This window comes from Pezoporus wallicus, unplaced genomic scaffold, assembly GCF_028554395.1.
Source record: "Pezoporus wallicus isolate ANWC-B61680 ecotype Strahan unplaced genomic scaffold, APGP_CSIRO_Pwel_v1 contig_9942, whole genome shotgun sequence".
NCBI classification, from domain to species: Eukaryota; Metazoa; Chordata; class Aves; order Psittaciformes; family Psittacidae; genus Pezoporus; species Pezoporus wallicus.
The window spans coordinates 659,102-673,256 of NW_026641239.1; positions in this window are offsets into that span (position 1 = coordinate 659,102).

Here is a 14,155-nt window from a genome sequence, read left to right on the forward strand (position 1 = left end):
GCGGGCAGGCACCGCCCGCGCCCCGCTGGGGATTGGTCCTGCCCCGGGCGCCGGCCCCTCAGGGCCCCGCCGCCGCCTCAGCCCGCACAGCCCCGGGGCCTGAAGGCCTGAGAGCTCCCTGCGGGCCCTGGCGCGGAGGCGGGGCAGCCCCGGTGGGCACCACAGGAGCCCTCAGCGCCCTTCAGAGCCTCGGGGGCTGCGCGCCCCATTCTCCTGCGGAGCCTCTGAGGTCTCCACACACCGTGGCCGCTGGGCCACGTCTTCTCCGCGCTGCCCACCGCCCGCCATGTTGCGGACTCTTGGGTGCTCGTCCCCGGATAGCAACTGTGGCACCAAGTCTCTAGCCTCATTTATTCCTCCATGGAGCCCTTCTGGACCTCAAGCACCATGTTGTTTTACACCAGGGAACATCTTCGGTCCAGCCTCAGCCTCTGCAGCGGTAGATCCCAGTCCTGACGCTGAGGGGTGCAGTGCCAGCTATGGTGGGAGCAGGCAGAGACTCCCTGAGGTACCCCCTGAAACCCATCTTGTTGCTGGCACTGGAGGTGACCTGCTGCTTGTTTTCTACAGCCTTTATTGCTCCAGTGGGAACCAACAGCTCTGCTCAATGCTCATTCACCCACACCAAGGTGAGCAGAGATGAAAACAAACGGGCATTTTGATTTTAATTGCAAACGTGGTGGCCCCAGGCACCGGCCTGGTGTTCTGCACCACGGGAGGCCGGGGACCACAGCAGCCGGGTACAGTTTGCTCTGATACAGAGGTCAGGGAGTGATGCTGTGTTTGTGCCAGTGCACAAAACAGGGTGTTTCTGGCCTAGCAGGGTTTACCGGTGGCTCCGTCCCAAATACCACCCCCCCCCCAGCTCTTAAGAAATCCAAACTGGCACTTAAACGTTTTCAAACGCCGCTTGTGGGGATAGCAAGAAACCCCCAAAGGAACGCTTTGAGTGGAGCAAGGTCACTGAATGCAGCTGAGGGGAAAGAGATGCCGGCTCCAGCAGGTTTGCGTTGCCTGCTGCACGGTTGTGTCACTAGATGGCCTTCCAGAGCCAGCGCAAACGCTGCCGCACGCCGCATCTCTTCCAAGGCAAGGCTGCTTTGTGCAGAGGGCAAACAAAAAGGGTATTTCCACGATAGGAAGTTGGAGGGACGTGGAAATAACCAACGAATAACACAGATAACATCAGTAAAAGGCAGTCAGGTTCACACCTATTCAAGTAACCCTTTTACTAAGGAAAACGTTGAATCAACCATATAGAATACACAAGCTGTCAAAAAGACGCTTTATGAACCAGAATCTCGTATCTGTTATCTAGAACACAGCAAAAGCCGCCAGCTGCTGTCGACTGCAATGGCTGAGGGCATTCAGAAACAGACAGGAAAGGATTCTTTTACCCTGAAACAACTTATTTGGAGCTGGCTCAAACCCAGCATCACGCTGTGTATGATGTGATCAGCAGATAGGTGTCATCCTGTAGCTGAGTGCTGTGATTCAGGTGGTTTCTTTCAAGTCAATTATTGCCATAAGAGTGTTGGGGGGGGGGGAGTGTTGGGTTAAAAGTATTTTGTGGTCGTCGTTAGGTTGGTGGTGTTGCTTTTTGGGGTTTGATTTTCTTTTGCAAGTCTCACAAAACAATATTTACATCTCTCAGAGTTTTGTCTCCTTTTACATTTTATAGTTCAGGAAACCTTTCAGATTCGTACACCTTCAGGTTTGGGACAAAACAATTAAAAATGAGTAGATTGTAAAATCAAGGCAAAACGCTCCAGAGTGTTTTAAAGTAATGGCTGGTTTATTTGTGGTGAGTCAACTTAGTAGTGAAGAAACACAGCACTTCAGTGTCTCAGTTACTTAATTAATGGGTATGCAGAGCTTCCGGCATACAAAGTCCCATGCAAGAGCTAAGTGTATGTTGCTGACTGTGGAAAAGTAAAACCTGATCTGGAATTCTGCCACTGATTTAAATGGAGGAAGATTCAACCCTCAATTAGTAAAATTCAAATCTAATCATTATTAATTACAAGTGTCCTTCTACTACTTCTGTTTTGGCCTCTGTATTGATTTTGGCACAAGTTGTTTCACTGAAAGCTTACACATCTGCAGGGCAAGACTCAATGTGCACACAGAGATTTCCAGTGAGCATTACCAAAGTCAAGACTTTAATGGAGTATGGTAAATATCTGTGTTCCCATCCTGTTACCAATTGGTTGCTTCTCTACTGCCAAGGAAAATAATAGGAAGGAGTGAAGGGTTAGGAAAACTGCTGGAAGTGTATGCTTTTTAAAAGATGCTTTGACACTCTAGATGGTATTGATGGGTAATTCAGGTTAGTATGAAGACACCCAGAAAAGTCTCACAGATGGACATGGAACTGTTGGAACAAGTCCAGAGAAGGGCCATGAGGATGATCAGGGGACTGGAGCACCTCCTGTATGAAGACAGGCTGAGGAAGTTGGGGCTGTTCAGCCTGGAGAAGAGAAGGCTGCGTGGAGACCTCATAGCAGCCTTCCAGTATCTGAAGGGGGGCTATAGGGATGCTGGGGAGGGACTCTTCATTAGGGACTGTAGTGACAGGACAAGGGGTAACGGGTTAAAACTTAAACAGGGGAAGTTCTTACTGTAAGGGTGGTGAGGCACTGGAATAGGTTGCCCAGGGAAGCTGTGAATGCTCCATCCCTGGTGGTGTTCAAGGCCAGGTTGGACAGAGCCTTGGGTGCCATGGTTTAGTGTGAGGTGTTCCTGCCCATGGCAGTGGGGTTGGAACTGGATGATCTTAAGGTCCTTTCCAACCCTAACCATTCTATGATTCTATTAGGTTTAATATTGGAACTCTGACTTCTTTACAATATAGGGTGATGAAATAAGTTGATGCTCCCATTTCTCAAAAACACAAAGAGTAGATGTTACCAGATTTGACAGAATATTCTGGGTAGCTCTCTTCTGTCTGGAGGAACTGAGTACTGTCGAAGTTTTATGTTTCCAGTCACTTAAGCTCTACCATAGTGCATGCCCTTAGGTGAAGAAGCATGGCTTGCAGTAATATTTCTGACAGAAAATACAACAATTTTAGCTAGCCAGCAAGGTCTCAGACTACTGATACGGATACAATTGTGTAGCCACAATTGCAACTGAGGAGTAACAGCACACGCCATCTGCTGTATACTCATATTATTAGTTTATATAGTAATATAAGCTAGACAAGAATGGGGACCTGTTCTTCCTAAATGTCTTGAGGACTATGCTTTTTAAATACTCTTCAGAATTTTCTTGTGATAATACAGACCCTGCTTTACAAAGACTTAACAATAGTTTAGCCCCATTTATATAAAAGGAAATATTCAGAAACTTAGTTAAAAACATGCATAACAAGACAGAGCCTTAAATATTTATTTTTAACATTACCACTGATATTGTGTTTCCAGCCATGAATTCCCACTGCAGCATGTACATACAGAGCAAGAGATGATGCCCTGAAGAGTTCACAATAGGAAAGACAGATCCTAAAGAATGGGACTTATCAAGTAAGTAGTGATTTTCTGATAAAATTAAGATGTTACACAAGGGCAACAATTGTTTGTGATGTGCACAGACCCCACTGAAGAACAGCCTCTGCCCCACAGCATTTAGCATGAACAGGGAGCGCAGATAGAGAAGGGGAAGCTGTCATGTAGGACAGCTGAACTGACCTTGCACACACATAGAAGTTGTGGGTGACGGTGTAAGAGGAGAAGCCTATGATAAACTCAAAGGTATATTTTCAAGGTAATTCAGTTTGTTTACAGAACAATTGTACAAAATTGTCCTTTCAGCTGTGTTTTGCTCACAGTGCCAATGCTCCTTTGGCCTTCCCTCAGCACTAGAAATAGCTTTTGTCCAAAATCAAAGCTCCTGGTCTCCTTGACTTTCAGCTGCTTCTCAGTATCCATTGCTGCAGCGTTTCTTGCTGTTCCTCTTGCACATGCAGAGCTCTACCATCTGGTCCTCATGGCCTGGTATTTTACACACACGCCCCCACCCTGAAAAATCCCCTGGGCCACATGATTCACCATCTATTCAAACCTTGCCATGTGCCTGCTTTTTGTGTAGTAGCCCTGACTGATGTAAATCCCTTGTTTCATAAGGGCTCTCTCAATTGCCTTTTTCACTGAAGGCAAGGTGGCTGTGACACCTGCCAGTTTCTGAGACGTTTAACCCAATCTAAAACATGATGACATTGTTGTTTGGCAGGGTAGGAACCATATTTTTTACTCCCAGTGGGAAGTGCTGCCAGAAAAATATTAACTTTCTAGACTATTAAGTCATGTGGAAAAAACTGTATTTCAAGGAGAAAATTTCCTTTCTGCCTTTTCATGCCTTAGGAACATAGTTCCTGTTTCACTTGGCTCAGGTGGCCCATGCACTAAAAAAGTGCAAAAATCTTTTAATAAACTCTACATAAAACCTGTCCCAGTGCTAACATTGGGTTCAGAAGGCTATGAAAGAAACCAGGACAACGGTGTGCAGCAAAGGTGTTAGCCAAATTAGACACACAACTCTGCAAAATCAGGCACTTTGATGCAGTTTGGGCAGATTTGTTCATAAACCACACACCGACTACCAAGAGAGCAGCTATTTACAGGGAGCACATACTGTTTCTTGGGTTATTTTCTCTGGTATGCTTTACATCAGGGTGCCAACTGTGTGGGCCAAACGTGGCCAACTTGGTACATGTGTGGCCAGCATGCTGTATTTTGAACCTCACTTTTCATTAGAAACAACTCAGTTTCTAATGAAACAACAGTTGTGGAGAGAAAAATAACCCCTTTACAAACGTGAAGAGTGTGTTAATCAATGTGGTAGCTCTCAGCCTGATACAGCAGGGGCTTAGGGGCAGTTTCAAGTTGCTGTTCGTCACTGAAGTGTAAATTCACAAGCCAAATTCTGTTGTAAAAAATAGGTAGCACAAGGTTAAGATAAGCCAAGGATCCTGTGTTTTTCTGGAACATCAAACACGATGACTGATCTCTGAAAAGCATGAAATGAACAAGCAAGTGTCTGCCAACGGCACCAGAACTCTGCCCCCACGGATCTGGGCGACGTGTGTGTCTCCCAGATGTGCTGGCACAGCTATACTGAGTGATGGGGAGGAATTTGTCAACACAGGCTGGCAGAGCTATCACAGAGATGCTGGATCTCATCCCCCACCTCTGTGCTGAGAAATGAGGGGGATTCAAACTGCCTTGTTTCAGAAGAGCTCTGCAGGCTGTGTTGGCGTTGGGAGCCGTGCTTGGTTTTACCATGGGAACAGTCAGAAGAAGCAGGTTCAGGAGCGATGCATGGGCTTGCTAATGGCTGAGTGTGAGCACAGGGCTCTGCTGCAGATCTGTGTGAAATTAATCAGTACCAGATGCTCTCCTGCATCCAGATCTGCAGCAGAGAATAAATCCCATCAGGAAGTAATTTTGGGAAACGTAGGGAAAGGGGCTGTAAACAGCCTTCCTTGCAGTAGAATGTATTTTCACCCATTGCTTTAGTATACACCACTAAAATCCCCCTGGCTTGTGCCTTCCTGTGCTTTCATTACCTAACGCTCCACCTGACCCAGTAAGCACAGAGAGGTTTTCTCCAAAATCAGAGCATGCTTTGCAGTATCTGCTTTCTTCAGATTACTTTTCCCTTCTCCCATTCCCAAAGGAGGTAATTCCTGGTAGAGAGAGAGATATTTTGTTTTCGTGTACATGTGGCTTAGAGTCAAGGGAGGACTGAAACCAGTAGGAGTGTATGTTAATGAAGATGACCACAGCAGCAGAGCAGGAGCTACGTTCAGCTACTTTAGTTTATGCAGCAGGGGTAAGTGTGGAGTAGGTGATTCCACTGTGGATGGCCAAATCTGGGTTATGTTCCATGAAAACTGGTTGGTAGATTCCACTAAACCTGCAACGTGTGGAGCTGTGTTTTGGGGAGGCTTTTGAGAACCTCAGACTTAAATGATCCCAGGTTTGGCTTCCTAAATATGCTTCTCACTGTCTGAGCTACAATGAAACCTGAACATATGTGTTTCAGAGCCATTTAGAGAGTCAGGCTTTGATCAACATTTCCCTGCTGCATTGGCTATACAATAGCCATCACTCTTGCAACTGGCCCAGGAAGCTCTCAAACCTTTAGGACAAGAACATGGGGAAACTGGGAATATTCACAGGAGGAGAAAAAAGGAAGCAAACTAGGCCATAAGAAAAAGGGCTGTGGATGAAATAGGGGCAGGCTTTTGCCGTGTATGGCACTGATGTTAAAGAGCAGTTAATGTGTGTAGTTGGTGTCCTCCCACCTGATACTTGTGCAAACTTCCTACAGACTGAAGAGAAGATAAAAGCCTCTGTTTATATGCCTATAGGAGACACTGTAATTTATGCTTGCTTCTTGTAGAGTGCTAGATGTATGGGGAGAGCTAAATGGGAAGCTCTGTCGTTGCCTGTCTGGAAGTCATAGATAGGGATGGAGGTTTGGCAGGAGCCAGACATGTCTGTAGCTTGTCAGAGCATCAGTAGACAAAGGACAGGCCCAGACTGAGCCTATCTCAGACCTGAGAGTAGCCACTAACCCATGCAGAGCAAACCCTGCAAAGAACCAGAGGTGCTCAGAGCAGGCTAATTAATAACTGGCAATAAACCCAGTTGTAGTTGTGTCATGTTTGCTTTAGAGCTGTGATTTTTGGCCTGTGCTACACTTACGGGAGCTGGACGGGCTGTTGGTGCAGAGTGGCCTGGCTGCAGATCCCTGTTGCGAGCTGTTTGAGCAGGTTGGGGGGGTGTTTGAGCAATTGTGGTGGTGTGATCTGGTGTGCACAGGCACGTAGAGGGCAGCAACCTCCCAGCCCACAGGCCATCACCGAACACGGGCTGGCACGCTGCCTGTGGAGCTCGACACCGCTGTCCTTGATGGCATGTTTCCTGTGTGTTTCTCCCTTCCTACACACGTTTCACCCTTCCTGACTCTCATTGTAACAACAGGAACGCTGTCAAGTTCCCAGTTGCTTACTGGTATTAACACAGTAGCTCTGATTTCTTAAGGCGGGGAGATTTCCTGGTGAAAACCATTCTAATTAAACTTACATCTCTCATAAGGTTAGAAATGTCCCCATGTAAAACGCAGCTGAATCTGCTTGTTAAATGTCAGTGCCCCTGTATCTTTAACAGCCTTAGGAGTCTATAGACAGTGCCTGCTCAAAGATACAGGACTGCAGACAAATGGAAGGAGACAAATATAGCACCTTAGTCAAAAATCTTCCACACATGTGGCTGTGTATCTGTCAATTTTTCATTGGCTTGAATACGCACAGAGAGCCCACAGGAAACCCTTTCCACTGTAGATCTGGGTGGGCACCTCCGTTTTCCTTTTAGGACTCAATCTTGGACTGGGGAAACGAGTTCTCAGTTACAGGCCTCCAGGCAAGACAGGGCTGGCTGCAGAGCAGGGCAGCAGCTGCACGAGCTTCCATTCCTCTCCCCACCCTCCTGCCCAAATGTGCCCCTCAATCCTGTGTCTGGATGAGGCAGGAAGAGAAACGTGCTGGCATTTCCTATTATGCAGCCAATTGCATGTTAGGCGCTGAGACCTTCAAGTGTTTTTTCATGTGGGCAGCTGAGCAGTGGTGGAACAGAACCTCTTTTGGTCACAACACCCGCAGACGTTCGTGACATTTCTACCCCCCCTCCTTATGCAACATGTCAGGCGTCTGTGATAATCTGCTGCCACAGGGACCACTTCCTGTACGCTGTTAGCAGTCTTCCTGGCCTGCTGGCAGGCACTGTGCAAGCAACAGGGAAGACAATGTGCAGGGGAAGGTGTCAGGAAGCAAAGGGAACCCTGTTCTCCATCAGCAGCTCCTGGAAGAGAGTTGGGGGGAGAAAAGCAGCAACAGCTTTGAGGATGTGGTGGGAATAACTTCAGTTAGAAATTAGCAATGGCCTGCCCTCTGGAAGGTTAAACAGTTAAATAAAAGGTATTTGAAGACTTACCTCAGAAAAAAGAAACACCCAAAAAAAGCTAAAGCAAGTGTGAAAATAAATTAGAAGCTAGCAAAGATAAGAACAGAGCCTGCAGGAATCAAGTGTGAACAAAAGGCAGAGGCTGTGCAGTGAGAACACTGTGAATGGCAAGGGTTGAAATGTAAAACCTACAGTTTACTGCCAAACATGAAAGATGCTGTTGTAGTTCATACCTCCTCTTCCTGGGTGTAGCTCTCTCCACAAGTTGAAGGGCAGTAATGAATCAAGCTCCTTCCCTCTCTTCCTGTATTTTCTATTCAATTATTCGCAGGCTAGGCAGGTTCTGCTTTCTTTCCCCTCTCCATATGCCGCACTCTCCTCCTGGGGTTTTTCTATTCCAGACTGTGCATTTGGCCTCTCTCCCATTCCTTTCTCCCCGGTTTGTGCCCCCTGCTCTGCTCAGATCTGCTGTCTTTGTAGCCTCTGCTGTGCACATATGCTGGCTCTCCCTCCCCTCGCCGCCGCCCCCTGCTCCTGGGCCATCCAGTGTCCCTTTGCTTCGTGCCAGCATCTTTGCCGAGGGGCCCGTCATAAAGGGAAAGATTTTGCTATGGCTCCTGCTCCCTTTTCATGCTGCCGGCTCCTCTCCACTGCTCAAGGGGAACCCGTGTTGCTCCCATAGTACAGCTGATTGGTAGTGAAGGCAAAGCCGGCTCTGCAGCTGCTTAGCAACTGGGAGCTGCTGTTATGCAGCAATGGATGGCACAGCACTCACTAATCCGGCACATTCTGGCCCATCACTGAAACCCGTGGCTTAGTGGAGCAGCTGGGGCACTCCCAACCGTGCTGTCAGCAAATAAATCAAGATCAGGATCTTTAACTGCAGATTTGAGAGCAATGGCAACAATGTCAAGGGCAAAACTGGCTTGGCCTTGCGTTGTACACTGTCTGCGCCACACCAGTTAAAACAAACTGCTCTGATTTGTAAGCTAAACTCATTCCAGTTGATCTCTGTCATCGCTTTTCTGGCTGCAACATTTTATACCCTATCACTTATAATCGGAATGTTCCCTGAATGTGCTGTTAAAAAGGCTCCCTGGTCTCCAGCTACCATCACATCGAGACAGTTTAACAATAGGTGTCCAGATACACAAGCATTTTAATGCATAAATATCCTTTTAGACTACTTACCTCTGTCTTCATCTCCTTTTGATACAAGCTCTGCGAGTGCCCGGATTCATTAAATGGAACATTCTTTTCACTCCTTTTGGTAAGACTGTACTGGTTAGGCCACGAGGCACTGAACTGAAGTGTTTAGTAATTGGATGGCTATAGAACATTGATTACAATTGCCAACCTTCTTGATTTATGTCATTATTTTTATGAGCATTATGCTACAAAATAACCCATTGTACATTCTGAGGGGATCATCGTGTTTCAGTAGCAGCTGCATATCAATAGGCAAGAGGCACCACAAAACATTCTGCAAGTCAGGTGTTGAAACAGCTTCTTTATTCCTTTATAGCTCCCGAATGATTAGATCTCTGAAAGCTCTCACTACCTATCTTACAGAGGCGGCTTTGTCATAGCACTAAAATAACATGAACAGATACAGTTTAAAAAGAAGCCTAAAAGAGCCCCAGCCCTGGCAAATATCCAGTGTGTCCCATCAAAATTTGTATGGATCTTAAACAGAATAAATGGTTGTTCCGCTCTTGGGTATCACCACACATCTCTGCATTGAGGCAGCCAAATGACACAGCAGACTAGTGATTCCCTGTCACTGTTCAATGCTTACTTACATCCCAAGCATCCTCAGAGCATGCTGGGACACAGGTGAAACCTGTCAGGAGGTTGCTTATTTTGGCTGAGCAATTCCCCAGACAGATCATCTGCTGTTCTTAGGAAGAAATGAAAAATCTAATGGCAAAAAAAGAACCCTGAACAAGCAAATACCCTGTCCATATTCCTACTCAATATTCCTCTGATATTCTTAGCCTGGTTTCCTAAAAATAAAAGTCTAACGTGACTATGTTGTTCTATGTGATTTTTCTGCTCCTTCCTCCAATCCCAATCAAATCTGGCAGTGAGGAAGAAGTCCCAAATGTATTTAGGTACTGAATGAACAGCTGAGTAGAGTAAAGAGGAGAGCCTCCACCTGGGTTTGGGAAAAGGCTCATGCCCAGGGGCAGCACTGCTGCCTGGCTGGGCCCTGTGGAGCTCCCAGCTGGAACATTACCCCTCACTCTGCCAGACAGGCCAGGCAGGGCTGGGAAATTTGTCGGAGGGTATTTAGGGACACATGGGAGACAAAGCTTTGTGACTTCAGCTGCTGAGGGAGAAACTGCTGTATATTGCAAGGTTTGGTGGGAAATCGTAATAGCACTAGTAGGAGATTTCTGCCAGTGGGCTGATGTGCTGTGCTTCAACCTCTGCGAAGCATTCACGTGAGTAGGAGAATGAAAGACTAAGGTGGCATAATTCAATGGATTAAAATCCATTGAACAGGCAGGCCTCAAAACACAGCTGTCACCTTTCTTTTCTGGGTCCTGTAACTACCTGTTTTAGGCCCTGAACTTTTTAATGGCTGTGTTATAGACACTGGGGAAGGCAAATCCTGCAGCGTGCTTCCTGGCTCCCTTCCAGCTCCTTAAACTGGGCTTTCTTCCATGAAACTGGGATGTGGCAAGAGCATGGTGTACATCCCAACCTTCTCCTGACACAACATTGACTCAGCTGAGGTGTGCACACACCCAGAACCAGGAACTCCTAGAGCAGAGGCAGAAGCAGTTGTTTATCTGGAATACAAAACCAGGTCTGTAGGGGACACTCAACGGCAGCAGGAGGGGATTTTACAAAACAAAAAGGGCGCTGCAAGCCGTCTGAAGACTTGTCCTTTTCAAGATGGCCAAGTGTAAAGCCACAGATGGAGGACAAAGAGCACAAACCAACGGTATGGGGATGCCATCCCAAGAAGGAGATCTGAGAGTATTTTAGCAGCCGTGCTGGGAACCAGCTGACCATGGGCTGGTGTAATCCCTGCATGCCTAACAGAGCCATTCCAGCCAGGGGGGGATGGTGGTGCTGGTATCATTACCATTGATCGCTCCAACCCTTTCTGCCCAGCTCAGAACAGTAAAGAACTGGAGTGTTCAAAGGGAACGGCGATAGGAAGGATTATAGGATTAGTGAAGAAGGACCCGAGGGGGAGCTCTGCAAGTCTGCAAGGGGAGTGTTAAATGCTCAGTTGATCCACCCGTACGCAGCTACAACAGGGACGGAAATCTGGCAAGGGAGCATTCCTCCGTCAAACAGACTGAGATACAGCAACATCCAGAAACCGAGAGCAGAAACTAGACACGTTTAAAAAGGTATTTTGATTTCCAGTCTGTCAGGCAGCTTTTGATAGAAACAATTTACTCTTATTTGACTCTCTCGCAGCCCATTTTAAAATGGAAGCCTGATGGTTTTCTAAGGCACTGGTATGCTGTAGTTAAATCCCTTCAACTGAGAAAAAGCAACAAATTCACAAAGATCTAATGACCTGCATAATGCAGGAAGTCAGACCAGATGAACCTGGGTCTCTTTTGTCCTTTATAATCTAGAAATCTAGTTTCCCTGCACAAGCAGTGGATTGTGACATGAAAACCTTCGCTATAAAGGGTTCTGTGTACAAGCCACTCTAAAAGGGCTGTAAACAGTCACGATCATTGTTTGGCAGAACAGCTGCATATTTCTGATTTCCCTTTGCCTCTCAATCTGATTTGTTCTCGTTGCAACACTTTGCCAAAGAAATTAAATCACTTCATATTGATAACAGACACTGAAATAATTACCATAAAGAGTCTTCCACTCAACAATGCAGGGGAGGGCAAGAACAAACCCCTTTGCTTCAGGAATGTGCACAGAGTCACCGCAAGCTGTTCAGAGAGAAAAAAATCCTTGCTTTTTCCCCTTTCTCCTGAAAGATCTCTTTCTTTCTCTGAAGAGTCTCATGCAGTAAACCAGGGTCAGTCTAACCCAAGTATGAAAGTCTGGTTTGACCTTTCTGGGATCTAAACACGCTGTACCAGAACATTCAGCTTTTCAGATACAAGGTTCAGCCATGAAACCACCCACTCCGAGAGTGCAACCGGTCTCGAATGCCTCAGTGACTTTTAAACTACGCTGAACATTACAGTCATTTAGAAACTGAAAAATGGAAAGAAACTGTCGTCTCGGACTCACAAACCCCATTTCCAGACGTGCTGAGGACCCACACAACTCACTGGGTCCGCACGGCGCGCTCGCTGCACGACGCCTGCTGCCCCAGCCATTGCTGGCCCTGGTCTGCACGTATGCGGGCGTCAGGACCTCTCCCAGCTGGAGCAGCTCATGGATTCTACCATCGGGAACGGCCGGCCATCCTGAGCAATGATTAACTGCAGACAAAGATCACAGTCCTGGAAAAATGCGCAGAGAGGTGCAAGTACAGACAAAGCTATCCGAGCTCCCACAGTATTATGGGCTGGCTGAATCGGTTCAAAGCCTGCGTCAGGCAAAGCCAGTATGCTTCAGGGTTAACCAGACCAACGTTAAGGTTTAAAAGAAGCTTATTACTCATATCCAAATATCTATTTAAACATCAGTTTTAAATCCCAGGCAAGCTAACAGCTGATGACGCTGTTTAAATCTGCTTTTTAATGACTTCACGTGCTGGCTTAACTCACTGCGATGCAAACTGCAGAAACCAGGTTTTGCTCCAGTTCAAAACCCCCCTGCAAAACCAAGAACAGATCCACGCTGTACTTTGATCTACACGTCGCCTGTTTCGGCCATTTCCAGGAAGCTAAACTGCTTTTCACCTCTATTGAGAAACAGCAGAGGAGCATTTTAATGGTGTTTAGCTAAGAGAAACGTCACCACTTCGTCCCAGTTTACCAGCAGATTATTGTTTGGAGCCATTGTAAACCAGGCAAGCGGTTGCAGCCGTGGCAGGAATCAGGGCCAGGCGTTCCCAGCCGGTCTGGCCGGTCACGGCATGCCTCACAGGGACGGAGCAAAGGGTCCGCCATGGCTCCCAGCACCACAGCGTTTTAAAGCCAACCTGACAGTGCGGAAACACACAGATATATCTATTTTCCCTTCCATGGAAACGTGTTCTGTTTGTGCGGACGGTTTGTCGCTTGTTCTCGACACAGCCTGACCCGGTGAGGAACGAGAAGGGAGGGTGGGGGGGGGGGGGAAACAAGAGATGGAGAGATGAACATAAGCCCTCGCGTCGTTGCGAAACGGTGCCTACTTCGCGGCAGCACCCTGCTCCCTCGCAGGAGAACAGCACATACCGCAGCACGGGTTTCACAGAGCCACGGAGCGGCTGGTCCTGAGCCGCAGGAACAGGCGGGCAGGGCGCACCCTGCCCCGCACATGCCGCTCCCGCAGGCAGCCTCTGCCAAGCAGCCACTTACCTTCTCCCTCCCACAGGGTCCGCAGGACGGTCCTGCTCTATAGCCTGACCGGGGAGGCCACCTCTCTCTAAGTGTTTGCTTTTCCTCCCTGTCCTGCCCTCTGCAGTGGTTGCTCAAGCCAGGCTTTTCCTAGCTCATCTAATTTGGGTTTGCAGTGGAGCACGAGGTGCAGCTCCTCACATAGAGCATAGCCAGGCTTGTGAAGCTCCGAAATAAACCCCCACGCCTCCACCCAAAGCGAGCTGCAGCAAAATCTGCTCCAAGAAAAAAAAAAGACAAAAAAAAAAAGGGAAAAAAAAACCCAAAGAAAAAAGGAGAACGAAAAAAAAAAAAAAGATAGCAAAAAAGGCACATTGACACCTCGGCGGCCATGGCGGCTCGCACTGCAGCCGGCTCCGCGCCAGCCCAGCCCGGCTGCGGGCCCGGGGAGAGCTCGGCGCTGCAGGCCGGGCCACCCCACCCCACCCCGGCTGCGGGCGGGCGGGCGGGTGGAGGCAGGGCAGCGGCTGCCCCGGCGGAGCGATGGCGATGGCGAAGGGGGGGGGAAAGCCCAGGAGGGGCAAGGAGATGGAAACCAACAAAGAGGCATGTGACGAGCGGCGGGGAGCAGGGCGCAGCGCAGCCCGCTCCGGGCGGGGAGGATGGCGACGCCGCCCTGCTCCTCCCGCGGCCAGCGCTGCCGCCTCATTTGCCTGGAGCCCCCCCGCTGCCGTCCCCCCACAGCTGCCTGGGCTTTATTTG